Source organism: Zingiber officinale, chromosome 1B (genome assembly GCF_018446385.1).
Source record: "Zingiber officinale cultivar Zhangliang chromosome 1B, Zo_v1.1, whole genome shotgun sequence".
NCBI classification, from domain to species: domain Eukaryota; kingdom Viridiplantae; phylum Streptophyta; class Magnoliopsida; order Zingiberales; family Zingiberaceae; genus Zingiber; species Zingiber officinale.
The window spans coordinates 112,678,598-112,699,303 of record NC_055986.1 but is presented as its reverse complement, the minus strand read 5'-3'; the positions used below and the strand labels follow the sequence as shown (position 1 = coordinate 112,699,303).

At 39.9% G+C, this 20,706-nt stretch overlaps 1 long non-coding RNA gene across 1 annotated transcript; it reads left to right on the top strand.

The window, feature by feature from the left end:
- Nucleotides 1–17,946: 17,946 nt before the first annotated feature.
- Nucleotides 17,947–20,438, top strand: LOC121988307. The gene is made up of 4 exons (XR_006114004.1): nucleotides 17,947–18,480; nucleotides 18,577–18,658; nucleotides 19,054–19,115; nucleotides 20,213–20,438. It is a non-coding gene; the product is annotated as an uncharacterized LOC121988307 (long non-coding RNA).
- The last annotated feature ends 268 nt before the right edge of the window (nucleotides 20,439–20,706 follow it).

The following is a 20,706-nucleotide window of genomic DNA, read 5'->3' as shown; positions in this document are numbered from 1 at the left end:
CGAAGGGGACACTATAGGAGCCAATGTCCGAGGGGGAGGCAATCTCACAAGGACAAGAGACCAAGCACATCGATAGGGGGAGCCAAGGAAAACTCTAAGGTAATCTCTAAGGCACATTATTGCAATACTAGTAAGATGCATACTAGTAGCCTTATTGCTATTGTTAATAATGGTAAGCATGATAACATTAGAAATCGATACACATGTTTAGGTGCCAAACATGTGAGCCTAGATAAGGATAACACTAGGAAAGCCAACCCTAGGATCAACTCATCTAAGGTTAAGGATAACCTAGGTAGAAATCCCAAAACAACTAGACATATGCCTAGGAATACCTCAAAGAACAATGACAAATTAAAAATTGAGGTATTAGAGAAGGAGAATCAAGTCTTGAGGTCAAGACTTGATACTTTGGAAAAGGCTCTTAAGAACTTAGAGAAGTCATCTCTAGGGTTTAAGGGTCAAAAACCAATGTCCAAGGACAAGAAAGGTTTGGGTCACAAACCTAAGTCCCAAGTGGTCAAGCCCACTTATCATAATGTTCCATTCGATTATGGAACAAAATCTAGGGCAAGGAAGACCATCACCAAGGTCACAAGGGGAGTCACCCCTAGAGTTGATCTTGATGAGTCCCAAATGACCAAGGCTTCAAAGCCTAGGAGGGTCATTAGGAGGGTTGCTAGGGAAGTCATCCCTAGTGAATATTTAGTGAACCCAATGAGCTCCAATAGGTATTGGGTTCCTAGGAGCGTGATTTCATCACGTTAGATGAGTTAGGGTGTGCCAACCTTACTTGAATAGGTAGTTAACCTAATCATGGCAAAAGGTGGCATGTTAGGAATTTTCAAGGTGCAATCAAGCCTTGAAAATGAAATTGAAAATTATTCCTAAGGTGATTAGGATGTGCCAATCACATTTGAGGAGTTCTCTTAGGTCAATTTAATTGGCACATGGTGATCTAAAAATCCTTAGTATATGATTTTAGGTCTAATACACTTAGGAATATGGATTTTATGGCAAAATGATCAAAATTATCAAAAATGGCAACTAAGGCTAGAATTAGGTATTTTATATACCTTTATATGTTATTTGCCATGTATTGTTTGCCATATGCCATGTCATGACATCATATTTATTTTATGATCATTTAAAATGTCATGATAATGCTTAGGTTATTTATATGTCATGCTCTAGTTAAGTTTCATACTTTATTCCATGACATCATGACATTGACACATGTTATTATGTATGATATCATTTTATGCCATGTCATCATTTCTTGCATTTATAATCAATGAAATTGATTTAAGTTTAAAAACACAATTTGATATGGAGATCAAATTGATGTTTAGAAAATGCATGAGACCTTAGTCTAAGATAACCTAAACCCATGTCTCACATCAAAATTGACTTGGATGTGTTTGATACACCTTAGATGTGTGTGAGATATTAGGATTGTGAGTTAGGATCAAGGTGCATAGTTCTTGTACCTAGATGAGCCTAATTCTAATTGGGGATCATAGGGAAAGCTTATGTACAAGTCATGTACATTTAGCCCAAAGATTGTGGTCCTAAATTAAATGGTTTAAAATCATTTCAAAATTGATTTGAAAAACCTTGATGAAGCTTTTCTAGTGATAGCATTCATCATTGAACAAGTTGACACAAAGATAAGTTAACTTTGAGCTATTTCAAAGACTTTTGAACTTTGTATCAAGATTGAAAAATGGAAGTTATTTTCATAGAAAATTATTTTTCCATGATAGTATATGTTATGAGGAATGTATCCTCAAAATTTCACAATTTTTGGAATTTTCTATAATTTTCTAGAGGTTTCTGAACTTCGGGAGAAGAAAAATTCAGAAAATCAGAAATCAGAGGTCGTGGACCGATCAGGAGGTTCCCTGATCGGTCCAGGTCAGTGTGGATCGGTCACTAGGACCGATCCAGGAGAGTGTGGATCGGTCTGGTGACCGATCCAGTGAAGGCTGATCGGTCTGGTGACCGATCAACGCGTGCCAACTTGCTGATTTTCGACTGTTTTGTCTGAAATTTCAGCTGGGAGTTGGTGTTGTGGATTTCTAAAGGTTTGAAACTCTCCAAGACATTGTTGGTGCAATGGTCAAGGGGGAGTTGACCTTTAGGGGGAGTTTTACCTATTAGTCAAGGAGGAGTTGACTTTTAGGGGGAGTTTTTACTCGTCGAAATTTTTGAGGATGAGTGATATGGGATTATCACTGAGTTGATTATTGAATTTAGTATCAAGGGGGAAATTAAGGGTTTCAATGAAAGGTATGTGACTTTCATTAGGAAGAAACTCTTGACCTTGATTCACTCCTTTTGATGTGTGTCAAAAAGGGGAAGAATGTCTAGAGAATGTTCAAGGAAGAACATTGGAGTTAGTGGGAGAGTTTGTTGATCACGACGAGTGAAGTTGTGAACAACGATAACTTACTCTTCAGGGGGAGAGTTTGTTGATGTGTGCCAATAGGGGGAGAATGAAGGGTTTAAGTTAGGTCTTCATTATCTAAGAAGGAGGTTGCCTTCTTAGAAGGAGAATGTAAGGTTGTAACGTATGTTTCATTACCTAGTGGCATGAGGAAAGTTGAGGCTATTGGATTAGTCTAACTTAAAGGTATTGTCAAACATCAAAAAGGGGGAGATTGTTGGTGCAACCTTAGGTCAAGGTTGACCTGGTTGACCCGACTCGAGTTGACCTGACTCGAGTTGTATTTTGATGTTTGACAAGAACAAAAGAGTTGTATTTTGATGGGAGATTGTGGGTGCAACCTTTGGTCAAGGTTGACCTGGTTGACCCAAGGTGAGTTGACCTGACTCGGAAAAGTCCAAGCAGGGGGTTTGGCATGTGAAAAGTCCAAGCAGGGAGCTTGGCACGGGAAAAGTCCAAGTATGGAGACTTGGCACGGAGAAGTCCAAGTATGGGAACTTGGCAAGTGGAAGTCGGAGAGGGCTCGGTAGCTCGTTCTCCGAACTGTGGTCAGAGAGGGCTCGGTAGCTCGTTCTCTGGACCGGAAGTGGGAAAGTCCTGGTGAGTGAAGCCAGGCAGTTGTGAAAACCCTAGTGAGTGAAGCTAGGTGAAAGTCCTGGTGAGTGAAGCCAGGCAGTTGGAAAGTCCTGGTGAGTGAAGCCGGGCAGATTGGAAATCCTGGTGAGTGAAGCCAGGTGAAAACCCTAGTGAGTGAAGCTAGGTGAAAGTCCTGGTGAGTGAAGCCGGGCAAGGGAAAATCCAGATGGATCAAGGGTGATCGGACATCTGGTGTTGAGAAGGTCAAGTAGGTCAAGGGAGTGATCGGATACTTGACACGAAGAGAAAAGTCCAAGTGGGTCAAAGGGATTGACCGGACACTTGGTGGGGAGTCTTAGCAGGTCAAGGGAGTGACCGGATGCTAAGCATGATGTACCAACAGGTCAAGGTTGACCGGATGTTGGTTTGGAAGGCTTGGGACTTGGTTTGGGCGAAAACCATGCTCTGGAACGATCAGTGGATCGATCCAGTGATACATTGGGTATCTGGATCGGTCTGGTGACCGATCAGTAACCACACAGTGAGCTTCTGTGTGTTATCTGATCGGACTGAAGACCGATCAGTGATCGATCAGTAGCATACAGTGAAGTTCCTGATCGGTCTGCAGACCGATCAGGAGACGATCAGAAGGAGGGAAAGGCCCTGATCGGTCATGGGACCGATCAGGGAAGGACCTGATCGGTCACCATGACCGATCAGGACCCTTGTGGACCGATCAGGATGAAGCATGATCGGTCCACATCCTAGCCGTTGCGTAGCAACGGCTAGTTTCTGTTGTGTCTTCTTCGCATGTTATAAAAGGGGTTGAGGAGCTACTGTTCTCATTTCTTCTTGCTCTTCTTCCTACTGAGCTGCTGCTGTGCTTTTGAGCTTTGTTGAGTTCCGAAGCTTCGTGTGAGCTTCTTCGACTGGGTTCCTGCTGTTGTAGGCATCTCGTGAAGTTGCTGCTTCAACCAGTCGACGAGAAGGCAAGCGTGTTTGTTTTACATTCACATTGTCTTGTGCTTCTTTGTATTTTGTGTACTTCTATCTTGCTGTTGCAAGAGTTATTGTGGCGAGGTTTCTCCACCCACAAGGAGTATATATTAGCCGGTTCTCCGGGGACTCATCCACCGACGGATTGATAGGCTTCGTCCACCTTACGGACACGCCGAGGAGTAGGAGTTTCATCTCCGAACCTCGTTACATCGACGCGTATTGAGGTTTGATTTCTTGTCTTCGTTTCTTGTTTTTATTTCCGCTGCGCTAACCCTAGTTTGTAGAAAGAAACGCGAAGATTTGGGGTCGGCTATTCACACCCCCCCTCTCTAGCCGCGATCATCGATCCTAATACTATATTCCTCGAAGGAATGTACATGTAAACTAGATCGAACATAAAATTAAAATTTACATTCATCGATCCTATATTCCATAAAAGGAATGTACATGTAACTAGATCAAAAATAAAATCCTAATAAAACTAAATACAGCTCCTGCTGTATTTTATAATACAATCATGCACACACATAAATGCCCTTGACATGTCCAAGGGTCCAATCACACACATAAAAACTATAAGTCATAATAGTTGGATCCTGCATCCAGAAAGTTAGCATATCCTACTATTAACCTGCCTAAATTATGTATGACATGTGCATAATTAAACTAATACCAAATTACACAGAGGCAAAACCCTAGATCTGATATCAATTGTTGGTTGCTACTCAGAAAATCTAATGGTTCCACTGTACAAAAATTTTGTACAAAGGTCTGAACCTTTTCCTAGCTACCATGTGTTCTTTTAAATTAAACTTGGATCGCCTGCGGAACTTAACACGTTTGATCCAAAGTTTAATTTATTTGTTCTTTTAGGTTTAGACTCGGATCTCCTGCGGAACTTAACACGTTCGATCCAAATCACCTAGGTTATTAATTTCATTAAATATTAGTTTCCAAAATTGGCTCCCAGTACTGACGTGGCGAGGCACATGACCTTCTTGGATATGGGAACAACCTCCACCGACTAGACAAAGCCTTTTAAGGAAAGTTAATATTTAATTTCCTTAAATAACTTTAGGTCAACCGAAAAGAACAATCAAATCACAAGGAAAAGAAATAAAATAAAGAACACAATATCGAAAACAAATTCGAAATACTAGAATCGCATGCCTCTTGTATTTGATATTATTTCCAAAAATAACTAGTATGATGCGGAAAGGAAAAATACTAGTTATACCTTTTAGAAAGACCTCTAGATCTTCTACCGTATTCCTCTTCTAACCTCGGACATTGTGTGGGCAACGATCTTCCAAGATGAGAAACCACCAAAGCACCTTCTTCTCCTCCTTGCTAGGTTCGGCCAAATCAAGAGCTTCACCAAGGATAAAGGAAAAACACCAACCAAACTCCAAGGGATGAAAGCTTTCTCTCCTTCTTCTTCTTCTTCTCCAAGTAGTATCCGGCCACCACAAGAGCTCCAAGCAAGAGAGGGTTTCGGCCACCACAAAGAGGAAGTGATGGAGAGAAGATGGCCAGCCACAACACCAAGGAAAAGAGGGAGAGAATAATAAAAGTTGTGTCTCATGAAGGAACCTCAACCCCTTCTTTTATATTCCTTGGCTTTGGAAAATAAGGAAATTTAATTACAATAAAATTTCCTTAACTTTCCTTGATAACAATTAATTAAGAAAAATTAAATAAAATTTCCTAATCAATTGTATATGGTCGGCCACATCAACAAGACCAAACAAAGCAATTTCAATCACCAATTAAAATTCCTTATTTGTCTTCGGAAATTTTAAAAAATAAAATTTCCTATTAAAATCCCTTCATGGTTGATAAAAATAAATTTCTATAATTTTAATTATTCTACATGTGAATAATTTATAAAGAAGAAAAATAAAATATCTTTCTAATCTACAAATAAGGAAAGAGATCTAATCTCTTTCTTTAATCTTTTGTAGATCCTTTTTAAAAAAGATATTTTAATTTTTAATCTCTCCAATAAATTATATCTTTCACATAAGAAATATCTAAAATTAAAATTCCTTTTAATTTAATGGGGGCCGACCACCTAAGCTTGGGTTCAAGCTAGGGTCGGCCACCCATGAATCAAGGCTTGGCCGACCCTAGCTTGAACCACAAGCTAGCTTGGTCGGCCCCTATATCATGGGTACGAAGGTGGGTATAGGTGGGTATAGTACTCTATAAATAAGAGGCTACGATAGGGACCGAGAGGAGGAATTGGTTTTGGTCTCCCGATAAAATTAAGCATCCCGTGTTCGCCCCGAACACACAACTTAATTTTATCAATAATAATTCATTCCACTAGAGAACTATTATTGAACTACCGCACCAATAAATTACATTTTTGGGCTCCTTTTTATTATGAGTGTGTTAGTCTCCCTGTGTTTAAGATGTCGAATGTCCACTAATTAAATGAGTTACTGACGACTCATTTAATTAATATCTTAATCCAAGAATAGTACCACTCAGCCTTATTGTCATGTCGGACTAAGTCCACCTGCAGGGTTTAACATGACAATCCTTATGAGCTCATCTTGGAGACATTATCAACCTAGATTACTAGGACACAGTTTCCTTCTATAATCAACAACACACACTATAAGTGATATCATTTCCCAACTTATCAGGTTTATTGATTTATCGAACTAAATCTCACCCATTGATAAATTAAAGAAATAAATATCAAATATATGTGCTTGTTATTATATTAGGATTAAGAGCACACACTTCCATAATAACTGAGATCTTTGTTCCTTTATAAAGTCAGTATAAAAGAAACGACCTCTAATGGTCCTACTCAATACACTCTAAGTGTACTAGTGTAATTATATAGTTAAGATAAACTACTACCTAATTACACTACGACCTTCCAATGGTTTGTTCCTTTCCATCTTGGTCGTGAGCTACTGTTTATAATTTATAAGGAACCAATAACATGATCTTCTGTGTGTGACACCACACACCATGTTATCTACAATATAAATTAATTGAACAACTACATTTATCATAAATGTAAACATTTGACCAATGTGATTCTTATTTCTAGATAAATGTTTATACCAAAAGCTAGACTTTTAGTATACATCCTAACAAAGTGGCCGAATTTGTCCAGCAAGTAGATGCTTTGTTTGAGTATCATATAATCCTGAGCGAAACTCCAGGTTTCCCTAATTTTCCCATTGGCCAACCACGTCGTAGGCATCCTTTTCCTTGTCCTCCTCCACCTCCACCTCCACCTCCTCCACCATATTGATTTCATCGGGACGATGAAAAGTTTAAGTCTGGGGGGGTGTCGAACCTAATTTTCTTTCTTTTTGCATTCTAGTTTTCAGTTTTTGCTTGCTTTCTGCATGTCTAGTTTTTGTTTTGCACTTTATTTTGATTGTCTTACTTGGATTGCTTGTTTTGATAGTCACTTGACTATCTTTTGAAATCTTGTGGCATTCATCTTGAGAACATCAAAACTTCACTTATATTCTTTCTTGTCTTCAAGATTAAATGTTAGCACGTTCATTATCTAGATTCATGATGCTCAAATGATGCTAGTAGTATGCTTAATGTACCTCTTTTCTCTATCTTGGGTAGCATGACATAAGTTAAGTATCATATGGAGATGAGTTTTAGTTTTGGCTTGACCTTAAGGATCTTATTTTCACTACACCTATACTTAATGCTTGAATGGTTGATATCATTGAAATAGTTATGATTCATCTTGTTTGTTTAGTACTTAGTTTCCATGGTGATTTCTCAAACTTCATTTTGGTTACTAGATGAGACTCAAATCATGTAAGCTCATTTGGAAAAATCAAAATATCCCAACATTTGTGCTAAAAGTACAATTGTGAAATAAGATTTGCACAATGCAAATACTTATGAAAAAAAATGTGGAAAAAAGCAAAGAAAAAAAAAGTGAATAAGGGATATAAAAAATAGTTGTTGTGAGTGGAATCTAGCAAGTCACCCCTTTGAGACCGAGTTAGGTTACTGGGGAAATGACTGCTAGCTTCTCTTGAGATTGAGCACGCCTTTGAGACCTTGGGTTGATTGAGAAATATGAACAAAGTGTGTGGCAAGTAAGTGCCTATCACTGGTTACTTGTCTATCACTAGAAACATTATTAATTCAAACTTGATGACGACTTGACTAGGACATAGATTAAAACTTGAAGAGTTTTGAGTTGTTTTTGCACTGTGCGCAGGGTACTTATGCTTGAGCAAAACTTAACTTGTTTTCATGATCATGCTTATTAATGAAACTTTTTTATAGAGTTAAGAGAATGCATTAGGGATATGAGAGCATTGCAGAGCATATGAATTTAGATTGCAGCATTTTGCTTGAGGACAAGCAAAGGTTTAAGTCTGGGGGTGTGATGTGCGTAGATTGTATACACTTGTTAGCATGTTTTGAAGCACATTCACATACTTTGAGCATGCTTGATCTATGGATTTTCGTACTTCCAGCTTTTCTTTTTAGCATATTTACTCTCTTTGTTCGGAGATCTGTTTTTGTACATTTTCTGTACGCAGGAGTCGAATTTGGTGAAGGATGCATGCTCGAGGCCAAATTTGCTAGCAAAGCGATGGAGGAAGCCATGATACCTGAACCCCACACGACCCTGCCATGGGGGTTTGCCCAGGTCGTATGGAGATGAGAGGTCGTGTAGCTGCAGCAGAGAAGGAAGATGGCTTGGCCGTGTGAACCTCACACGGTCGTGCCAAGCTTTGGAGCCCAATGAAGCCTAGGTCGTGTACACCACACGGCCGTGTGAGGTTGGCAGAGAGGAGAATGGAGCAGGTCGTGTGAACCTCACACGGCCGTGCTTCGGGGCCGTGTGGCGCCCAAACCCCTCTTCTGTATAAAGCTTCCTTCTTGATTTGAAAGGGGATCTTCTCCCCTTTGGGAGAAAGGAAGATTTGGGCGATTTCCCTCCATCTTGGAGGGATTTTCCGACGATTCTAGGGAGGATCTTCACCGATTCGACTCCAAGATCGAAGGATTGGATCCGATGACTATTCTTCTCCGTAGATAAGTTTTCTTTCTCTCCTTTCTTGGTTTTGAGGGATTAGAAATACTTGTAATCTTTGTTTCTTTCAGATTCTTTCTTCGATTTATGGAGTAGATCGCTTGTTCTAGGATGGAGGGAGTATTTGTAAGGATTTTTTGATGTAAACCTCTTGTGGATATGTCAATTTTCCATTTCTATGATTTTGTCCTGTTTTGTGTCTATTTGATCTTGTGTGGAATGTTGTGATTGTGCCTAATTACAATGCTTGATTGAGAGTTTGGATATCTTGTGAATCTTGTAGAGGTAATTCTTCATTCGATTTTTCGAGGGATCTTTGTGACAGGAACATGCCCGTGTAAGGACGTTTGAGGGATTATCTTGAAGGGGAAATTAGGTATTTCAAGAGGGTAGGATATATTTATACATTAATCTTTATATCTTGATGGGTTGATGAGCGATGGATTCTTGTGTTGATTTTTCGAGGGACGCACGTGACAGGCAAGCTCGTGTAAAGACAACATATATAGATTCATTCCTAATTGATCAATTTAGGTATGGATTTCAGTCCTAGGTTGGTTCTCTATTGTAAGAGAGAACCGACAACCTTCTACAAAAGATGGACGATTGAGAAAAAGGATTTGGTAGATCATTTACATTGAACAACCTTACAAAGAAACCAAAACTTCTAGAATATCCCTTATCATTACCTTTATTCTTGTTGCCTATTCTTTTATTCTTTTGTTTAATTTTCATAGTTACACTTAGACTTTGTCAATCCATTGATTTGTTGTCTAGCTAATTCGCGTTGATATATTCTTAGTGCTTATTCCAGTCCCTGTGGATATGATAATCTTTTATATTACTTGCGATATTTTCGTACACTTGTGGAGGTCAACACTCTACTAGACAACCATGGAAGACTATGAAAATTTATCATCCCACATCGCCTGTCCATCCTTTCCTACCATCCGGCTTTGGTTGGGGGCATTTCCGTGAGGCCAGGCTCTGTAATTAAACTCGAGCGCCAATTTAAGTCTACTTTCAACCTTCCATCCCAATAAGGAATGACCTCAGCCCCCTTCTCCTATAGGGTATTGAAACTACAAGGCCAATTGGCTGAGACCTCGGCGAGTGTAAGGAAACGTCCAAAAGATCTTCCCAACTCTGAGCGCACCGATGAGCACACTCGGACTGCTACTACGGTAAGTTTGTGATATTTCTTCCAATGAATGAACCATTTTCTAGCAATCTCTCTTAATGATACTCATTTTTAGTTCTACGCCTTGGGGGTTAAACATAAGCCACCTAGTGGTAGACCTAGAGAGGGATAATAAAATCCTGAAGGAATGTGTTCAGGAATTGGAACTTTCTGCCTCCAACACAAGCGAGGAGATGACCTGGTCACTAAAGGAGGTAGAATTTCAAGCTGGGCTGTTAGCAGACATGGAGCAACCTTGTGAGAATCTTAGCAACTGGTGAAGTCTCAACAAGAAGACAAAAGAAAGTTAGAGACTCTATTGGCCACCAGTGAGTCTAAAGTCCGCATGGAAATAACCTTTAAAACTAAAGCATTGTCAGACTTAACTAGCAAACCACGTTGACACAAAACTTGAAGGCTTCCCTTGCTTCAGGATCTGTCGAGCAACTTAGAGAAATATCTTCCAAAGATATGCAGATCTTGGAGTAACAATGCAATCTAGACATGCAAGAAGCTCGACTAGAATCGCTACTAGCCAAACTAGACACGACCAAGTCTGAGCTGTTATTTTACAAAGCTGAAGAGGATGACCATTTCAAGGTTAGGTGGAAAGATTACCTCAAATCTAAAGAATTTGGTAAATTTTTTGGGGACCAAATTGTGGGCACCCTTACTCTAGGGGCTAAAGGGGTGGTTTAATAGTTGAAAGAGGGTGGCTACCTCTCAGCAGAGCCTCCCAAGAGATTTATAGATTGACAGTGACTATTGAGAGAACTCCCCAAGAGTATTTTACACAAGTTTGATTGAATGTAAGATATGATTATATGCTTGTACCATGTAACTATCACAAAACTTGCATTTTGAATGCTAACATTGGAATGATAAACTGGCTCAGGTCATAATCAAATCATACCGGTCTTCTTGTGCTTAGTCTTTGTATTAATAGCTCCTCTTTTATAAGAATAGTTCCATATAGTTCTAAGATGAATGTTACCCCGAGCAAAGCATACCCCTGTACGGAACAATCATCTGGCCAACCATAATGAGAAAATTAAGTAAAAGAATCCTTGATCCAGGCCAAACCTTTTTAATATTGTCCATGCTTGTAATCTCATTAACAAGCATGAATATGATGGGCAAAATAAATTTTCTGTATCTTGTGTGATACACAATTCATCCACCCGAGCAAGATAATGAATAAGATATGCTGGAGTTGCCTTACTTGTAGCTTGAGTGATCATTTTGAGGTTAAGAAGAGTATAGGGGCATGAGAGCATGCTCGCTTATAACCCGGTCTAGTACAAGGGAGTTTGGGACTTATATAAGCGTGAGAGCATGCTCACTTATAATCCGGTCTGGTGCACGAGAGTCTGGGACTTATATGAGCACAAGAGCATGCTCTCTTATAATTCGGCCTGGTGCCCAGGAGTCTGGGACTTATGTGAGCGCGAGAGCATGCTCTCTTATAACCCAACCTGGTGCTCGGGAGTCTGAGACTTATGTGAGTGTGAGAACATGCTCGCTTATAACCTGACCTGGTGCTTAGGAGTCCGAGTCTTATATGAGCGCGAGAGCATGCTTGCTTATAACCTGACCTGATGCTTTGGAGTTTGGAACTTATGTGATTTATTAGATGAATTCGCCTGCATTCTCATTAAGTGTAAAAATTTAACATGATACAAGAGCTAATTACAGGCGTACTTTCAAGCCCTATAGGGCTGTAGGTGATTCGCGCTCTAGGGCTGCTCCAACCATTTCCCCTCTACATCTTCGAGGTAGTAGGATCTAGAGTTGAGCCTCTACACCACTCTATAAGGTCCTCCCCACTGTGGTTCCAGCTTATTGATATCTTCAACTAGTTTAATCCACTTCCAGACCCAATCTCCTACTTGGAAGAATCTTGAAATAACTCTTCTATTATAGTTCTGTCTCATTCTTTGACGGTAAGACATTAGTCGGGATGTTGCTTTGTCTTTAATTTCTTCTATCAAATTGAGCTCCGTAAGGCACTAACCATTGTTGTCCTCGTCATATAGCCTTTATCAATCGGACTCGACACCAACCTCGACTGGGACAACTGCTTCACCACCATAGACAAGATTAAAAGGAGTTATATATGTTTCTTCACTAGGAGTAGTGCGGTAGGTCCATAATACGCTAGGTAATTTGTCGACCCAACTTCCTCCGACATGGTTGAACTTGATTTTGAGCCCCTTGATGAATCTCAATTGGTGACCTCCACTTAACCATTGCTCTGAGGGTAAGCAACTGAGGTAAAAGCTTGCTTAATTCTATTTCCTAAACACCATTTCTGAATCTTCCTCCCTTGAAACTACCTTGCATTATTTGAAACTAGCTTATGTAGAATCCTGAACCGACATAGAATGTTCTGCCATAAGAATTTGATAATCATTCGCTCGATTATCCTAGCCAATGGCTCTGCTTCTACCCACTTAGAAAAATAATCCACTACCACTAAAAGGAACCTTTTCTGAGTGAGCGCCATTGGGAGCAATCTCACAATGTCTATGTTGTAGGTCCCTACGGCCGGTAAGAGGGGGTGAATTACCTGAAAATAAAAACACAAATCTTTCCTGATTTTATAGCTTAATTAACATAACCACTTGTACAAAAAAGAAATAAAAAGCAAATTAATTAAAATACAGAGACACAGAAATTTACTTGATTTGTAATTAGAGGATTACTAATCCAAGGTCAGTAAAGGTCACTATGACGATCTCCTTTGGACGGAGTAGCCTCTTACAACGTCGACAACTCACACAGTAGTAGAACAGATAAAAAACTCATTTACAAGTGTTGTTGTCTAATTACTAAAATCAGAGCTGTACTTATAGACCTAATTCGGACGCCTGGAAGGACTCCGGGAGCCTAGGCGTGGATAAAAGTTTATCCGCATTGCAATGGATCATGATAGCTCAACAAGTGATAAGTTTTATAATCCGGGCACTTGGACCAAGTCTGGGCGCCCTAACTGGGCTGAACCAACCCTCGACCAGAGTCAACTCCATATTGAATTTTTGTCCAGGTCTTCTACTCCAGCTCCACTTGCTTGGGTGATTTTGACCATTCGAAATAGGGCTCACCCGAATCCATTTTCCGGTCTTCTCGAGAAACCTTCCGCTCCGACTTCTCATCACTCGAAACCACCGAACATTTCCTTCTTGTTCATCAGTGTACTCTTTCATAAGGTCTCATCCCTCGGACGCACCGAGCCTATCGGCTCTCTCCCGTGCTGTCCTTCTCACTAGTTGCATCTTTCGGCCGACCTTCTGTGCTCCTATGTTCCTGCACACTTAGACACAAGGATCAAACCATAACATGACCTAACTTGACTTGGCTGATCACATCAAAACTATCATGGGGTATTTACACATGCCTCATTGGTCGAACGGGCATGAAAGTATAGAAGCCTTCAGTAACTCAGTAGGGTGATGTAGGATATTCTAATATTTTTGACAAGATAAGCAAGTTGACACTAATCAAGCTACATCAGTTTGTAAGGTGGGTCAAAAATACCCAGCCAACACTATTTTTCGGGCGAGCGATTGCTCGCCCGGGTGACTTCTACAAGACCCTTAATGTACTTGTAAAATATATTATATGTCCTCGGGACCAACACATTTAAGTAGAGGTTGGGAGAAAGCTTGATTGTACAGATTGTTCCTTATCAAGGTGAATCACGCTGCTCTTTTCTTGATCATCTTGGCTTGCTCTTGGTCTTCAAGAAAGAGGCCATTCTGAAGAAATGAAATCAATGGCGTCCTCCAGTCAGCCTATAATTTTATCTCAGCCTGCCTCTCAATGTGTACAATCAATAAACTATGTTCCATGGGCTTATCCAGAATCCATGGGGCTATGGTGGATACTAGTTTAACTAACTCATTTGCTGTTTAATTCTCTACACAAGGAATTTTTGTATAATCACCTCTTGAAATTCAACCTTCAACCTGCTAAATGCCTTTGCATATAACTTAAGACACTTGTTGTTGATATCAAAATTTCCCAACAATTATTGCGCGATTAACTAGGAATCAGAATAGAGTAAGACTCGAGAGGCACCTACGTGCTGGGTGGCCTTCAGTTTGGCTATTAATGCTTCATATTCAGCTTTGTTATTAGTAGCTCGGTAGTTTAACCACACGGATAACTACATCTTGTCCTCCCTCGATGATATCATAAGAATGCTTGCTGAGTGATATATCCTCCAAGTCTCTTCAGGTTCGCGATTCTGTATCTTGGTGATAAAGTCAGCTAAGGCATGGGCCTTGATGGCTGCTCGGAGTTGGTACTATATATCATACTCACTTAGCTCTATGATCCACTTAATCAACCTCCAAGAGGCTTCTGGGTTGACAAGTACTTGGCCCAAAGTACTATTAGTAAGTACCACAATTATGCAAGAAAGGAAAGTAGGACGTAACCTCTGAGTAGCTAAGACCAGTCCATATGCTAATTTCTTGAACGTAGTGTAACAACACTCAACTCATTTTAATAAATAACTTAGAAAGTTTAGCATTATTGATCTTTCCCCTTTTGCCTCACCAACACTAATCTGATCGTTTGCTCATTGGCTAACAAATACACCCATAAAAGTTTACCCACCACCTGCTTAGCAAGTATAGGCAGGGCGGTCAAGTAATTTTTTAACTCCTCAAAAGTTTTGTCGTAGTTAACATCCCACTAGAATTTGGTCGTTCAACGGAGGATCTTGAAAAAAGCTAAGTTTTGATCGACCGATTAGGAGATGAAACAAGACAGGGCTGTGATCTAGCTGGTCAGTCTGTGCACCTCCTTCAAATTTTGTAGGGGAGCCATGTCTTGGAGGGCTTTTACTTTACTAGGGTTGACTTCTATCCCCTGCTGGTCATAATGTATCCTAGGAATCGCCCGCTTTTTGCTCTGAATAAATATTTACTTGAGTTGAGCTTCAGTTCGTATTGCCTTAAAGTCTAACAGGTTTCTTCCATATCTGCACACAAGTCTTGTTAGTATTAGCCTTAGTACCAATTATGAGATGATTGTAAAGGGCACATTATTGTATCATATATCATTATTAATAAAAGGCAAAGTAGATTATTATATTTATTTCAGTTCAGTGCCAATTGAATAAGTATAATAATGTCCTTGGATAGTAGGTTTTTATCAACAGTATATCAATTGGTTGAATTGATAATGAGATATTGTAGAGAACACTACTCTTAACTATTCCTAGTCGAGCATTAATATACAAGGACAATATTAATGCGTTGAGACTAGAATGTAGGTCAACGGATGACTTGATCTCACAAGTCATGGATATGAGATATCAAGTTGACACATGGGTATATATTAGAGAATATATATTGAATGACCCGTCATGAGAATGTTTCATGGATCGTTATATGAGTGTCATAAACATTCTCATGTGACTATTGGTATGAATAGTCCTTTAACCTGAAGTCACTACGGTTCCCTACATAAGGAGTTGTGTACTTTGGTATCGGCAAACGTCATCTGTAATAAGGTGGACAATAAAGTTGATCACTGGGTATGCAATGAATTATACGGAGGGATGCGAGTGATGTAGATGGGATCTATCCCTTCCATATGATGGAAGCGATATCTATGGGACCCTTGATTAGTAGGACACAAGAAAGCATGGTCATGCACAAATGAATCAATATGAGATATTGAGCTTATTTGATTGAGTGTGTCTACTTAGAGATCAAGAAACACAAAGGTTGATAAGAGGATGACATGGTCTACGCCTCATTGATCAACCTAGATATCAAGGATAGAGGGACTAAGTCATACAAGATAATAGCCATGGACAGGTTAGGTTGGATCTTGACATTCTCGTCACTTGGGTAGCAATGATGCCTTGCTAGATGTCACTCATTACTTGTGTATCTAAATGTTGATTTGGATATATTGCCAACGTTACGAGAACCTATTGGGTCACACACAAAGAACAAGTAGATTTGGAGATATATTCATATGATGAATAATTGGATTAAGTCTAATCCGAATTGGACTTATTGAGTTAGACTCAATTGAATCTAATTATTGGATTAAGTCCAATTCAAACTAGACTAGAGAAAGTCAATTCAAATTAATGAAATAGTGATTCATTCAATTTGAATTGTATGAGGATTAATTGAGTAAGACTCAATTGAATTAGACTTGAGTTAGACTCAAGTGGATTAGACTTGAGTTAGACTCAAGTGAGACTTAATGGAGGCATTCATTGAATTTTGAATTCAATGAATCATTTCATTCAATTCAATTTTTGAAATTGATTTGAAAATGAGGAGTTTTCAAATGTGGTCCTTAATGGAGAGTGAATGAGCATTAAGGCTCATTAATGGAATTAATGATCATTAAGTATTTTCATTGGATGAAAATACTTAAGCCATTTTTCTTCTCATTTTTCATAACTTCTTCATCATCTCCTCCCTCTCTTCTCCTCTTGGCCGAATCCTCTTTCTAAGGTTGCTAGCACAACCTTAGGTGGTTGGCATCTCCACTTAGTGAGTTTGTGAGACAAACGAACCCTTGTTCGTGTGGATACCATAGAGGCGCGAGCGTGTGTTCGTTCTGAGATTTGAGCTGTCGGAAGTCTGTGAGCACGCAACAAAGGTATATTCCATCATGTTTTAGATCTAACTTAGTATAAGTTTTTGTTTCCCTTCGCATGGATATTTTGGAGGAACTAGTATTTTCCACTGCGCATTTGCGTGTTTAGCACATCTAGTTCCTTACAAGTTTATCGTCCGAAGGGATTTGATAAGGATGTCGTCCAATAGACTTCCATATTTAACCCAATTTTCTTTTGAAACACTTTGTTCATAAGCCATTAGTAAGTTTCTCTTGTATTCTTTAGTCTGAATGATATAACATTATAGCAATAAGTGTCCTGAATGGTTATAAAGCTAACCTTTTCCTGGTCATCCTGGGCGAGCGACACTTGATGATACCCATGATAGACATCCAACATACAAATTAATTCACATTCGGAAGTTGAATCTACTATCTGGTTAATTCTTGACAAGAGGTAGTACTCCTTGGGGCATGCTTTATTGAGGTCTCTAAAGTTGATGTAGACCCTCCATTTATTTCTTGACATGGACATCAGGACCACGTTAGCTAATCAACTTGGGAACTACACCTTTCAAATATAGCCAACCTCCAATAGCTTATCCGCCTCTACCCGAATGATCTTATTTTGATCAACCCTAAAATCTCTCTTTCTCTGCTTGACCAGACGGGTGTCAAGGAAGACATGGAGTACATGCTCCATGACTGCGGGTGAGACGCCTATTATCTATTTAGGCTCCCAAGAAAAAATATCATTGTTACATGTCAAACACACAACAAACTCTTCTTTAAGTTTCGGGGGCAGGTCAGTGACTACTTGAGTAGTAGCTTCCGTCCAGCCTAGTCAAATTTGGACCTCCTCCCATTCTGTAAAATATGGTACCCAGATAATAATTAAATAATAAGGTTATTTGAGAAATAGTCTTATTAGAATTTTTAGAAATTTTTAAAAATTTTCTGGGATTTAATTGGAGCTCGTATGATGTAGGTTAAGGGGATCACTTATTGGGCTACGGGAAAACCTATTTAGGCTACCCTATTTGAATGAGGAAATGTTTAAATATTTTATTTCTTTTCCTTTTTCTCTTATTCCCTTCCCCAATGCCCTAAACCTACGCCGACACCCTCGATTCCTCTTCACCCCACGACGTCGCCACCTCCCTTTGTCGAACCTTTCTCCCCAATTCACCTGTCGATCTCCTCTCTCCCCGAGCCCTCACCCAGCGCTGCCGATCCTCTCCTCACGCGAGCACCGCAACACCGTCGTCTTTGTGCCATAGCGCCGACTGACCCTTCTTTCCCACACCCTCTCATGAGTTCCCGAGCCACAGCTGTCGATCTCTCCTCCTCCTCACGCGAGAGCCAGAGCCGCCGACCTCTCCTCACGAGAGCACCAGAGACGTACACCACCGCACCCGATTGCACGGCATTGCTCAAGCCATCGCACACCGGAGGCTCCTAACCCTTCTACCCTGCACCTATAGCCCCATCCGTATTCCTCTCTTCCGATCCCTGCTCTGCACAGATCAATCTTCAGCGAAAGGAAAGAAAATCTGAGCCCTTCTCTGCCGACCCCAACAGCTACTTGCGGTGGTTCTTGGTTGGGAGAGAAGATGCCGACACGTTGGGGTAAGGCATTTATAGCTTTGGATGTTAGATCTTTAGATTGGGGTGTTGGTTTCAGTTGGATTACATGTTGATTTGAGGTGTTTATTTGGATGACAGCAAATTCCACCTCGCTCCGGTCAAATTTACTGGCATCAAGTTGTCTCCGGTTGTGGACCACCAGCTGAGGCTTCAAATTTGGGTAAGTTATGCTCAATATAAGGTTAAGTATGGATTAGTTACAATGGGTATTAGATTGGTTATGTTCCTAGAAGCCCTAATTGGAGAGTAAATGGTTAGGGTTGCTTAATCTATTTGGTTTTGGATTAGAGATTCAATTATGAGTGATTTCTCTAGTTGGATTAATTGATTCATGATGCCTAGTTGATTTAAGATTTAGATTAAAAGATATGCTAATTTGGGTGAATTTTGGAGATGAATCATGTATAAACCTAATCTAATTAGGTTGTAGTATGGTTAAGATTAATTGGTGATTTATCTATAACCATGTTTGGTTACAGTTATTCTAAATAGGTGGAGGAAGTTGTTTAGTTATTTACTTCCTATGTCATTAGCTAAATACATTATATGACACAGGACCTTGATCGGGGACGAGCCGCGTGACGTGGGTGGTTCTGTTATATACGAGATATTTTGAGGTGGGTACTTCTTACTTTGACTCTCTTTAGTTCTTTGGAACTTGATGCATGAGCTATTATTTTTTTGATAAGGACTGTTTTACCTTGACTCCACTCGTATTTTTCTTGTGCTTGATACTTTCACTCAAACCTTTGAGTTATTCGTTTCTATATCCATACAGTCTCTTGTTGTCATCTATGATATTTAGCAGATATTAGATACCAACCTTGTATGCTTTAATTGTTATTTATTTATGTACCGTATTGAGCATGCTAGCTTCATGTAGCATACCTGATTCTTGTTTACATTTATATGATGATTGTTGTATGTTGCGCATCATATCATTGCATACATGTTAACGACAAATTCTCCCTTGCGGCCGAGAGAGTCGTTAACCAGGGCCGCACGTTCGGTCACTCAAGAGAGTGGTAGCTGGAGCAGATGTCGCTTGTCTTGTCGTGCCGCACTCGACCACTCATAGGTAGTGGTAGCTGGAGTTGCGAGTAGCAGGGACCCCCTTCGATTTGTAGCTAGTTATCTACTCAACACCTGTCCACACGGTCGCTCAAAAGTAGTGGCGGCCTTTGAGTGGTACAGTTATCATCGATCCGACCTCTTGACCATACAGGGGTCGTGGTGCAGAGAGGTGGGTTGGGTGACCATCCGTGCATACGCTGTTATTATTATACCGGCTGATGTTGTCACCTACTTATGCTGTTGTTGCTTACTTATGCTGCTGTTGCTAGCTTATGCTACTGTTGCTAGCTTATGCTGTTGTTGCTTACTTATACTGATATGCTTACATAGCTTGAGATATATATCTATTGTGAGTGTTTAGACTGACTTACCTATTGGTAATATGTATATACCTCACGTGTTACCTTTGTAGTTATGAGTAGCTCTGCAGCAGAGTTGTTCTACTCCTAATTTTACTAGCCTAGGTTATGGTTTCAGGTATGACCATATATTACGATTTTATTTTAGTATCTGCTATTTTCCTTATGAGACTGTATATTGTTGGCACCCTCTATTTGTAAGTTATGTTCATGCACTATCTTTCTTTTACTCGTTGAGTTCCAATACTCACCACCCCACAAACTGATTTTTCTTTCGTCAGGTAGCAGGTAGATGAATCAAGGATGCTTGGAGAGTCCTAGCTACCAGTCCCACTGCACTCACGAGGACGAATTTCCTTTCAATCTTGTTTCTGTTCAGTGGTATATTGATTTTGCGCATTTTTCTTTCCAATAAGTCGATGTGAATTTTGGAGTCTAGTGTGGTGGTTGTAGGTATTGTAGTTAATGACTTTGTTGGTTTTATATTCATATTATTTTATGATTTTCTGCTGTGTTTGCTTCCAGCCGTGTGGGCTATTATAAACTACGTGGTTGTGTTTGTCTATTTTTGTTCCAACCGACTGGGCTGAATATATATAATTGCGTGGTTGTGAATATATTTCAGCTATATGTGGCTGATGTATTTTGTATGTATGTATGCTTCATATTATCACCGGTACAGGGAAGATGTTGCCAGATTTTCATCTGACAGAGACTCCACAGGGGCGTGACAATTTTAGTGGTATCAGAGCCTGGTTCGAGTCAAATATTAGGT